Source organism: Platichthys flesus, chromosome 4 (assembly GCF_949316205.1).
Source record: "Platichthys flesus chromosome 4, fPlaFle2.1, whole genome shotgun sequence".
Taxonomy (NCBI): Eukaryota; Metazoa; Chordata; class Actinopteri; order Pleuronectiformes; family Pleuronectidae; genus Platichthys; species Platichthys flesus.
The window spans coordinates 6,006,502-6,007,019 of NC_084948.1; positions in this window are offsets into that span (position 1 = coordinate 6,006,502).

Below are 518 nucleotides of genomic sequence, written 5' to 3' on the forward strand. Positions count from 1 at the left end.
AAATTACTTTAGATCCTGATGTCGCTAGTTCCATTTCCATCACAGACACACACACAGACACACACACACACTGATTCCATCATATTCGCACTCTGTCACTCTCTTCCCCTACTCAGTATCCTTACATAGCCTCAGCATGGCACTGCCTCTCGTGTCTCTGGTCTCTGTCTCTGTGTGTGTGTAAACAGCAGAGATCATCCCTGCAGTTACAGGAGGCATTGATGCACACAAGGCATCAAGATAATGAAAACATAGATGGCAAGACAAAATCTCCAGCTATGTGCGATGTGATGGAGGACTGGGAAACGGGTTTGTGTGGTGCTGTTGGTGCTGGAGCAGCAAGAGATGAAGAGGAGGAGGAGGAGGGAGAGGGGATAAACACAGTGATAGTGAGTGAGTGAGAGGGAGCGAGAGGGGGGAGGAGCAGAGAAATTATTCCTCTCTCTAATCCCCTAGACACACGCTTGGTCTTGCTGCCTACTGGCTCAGAGGGAGACGGAGGCAGGTGGAGGGTGCAA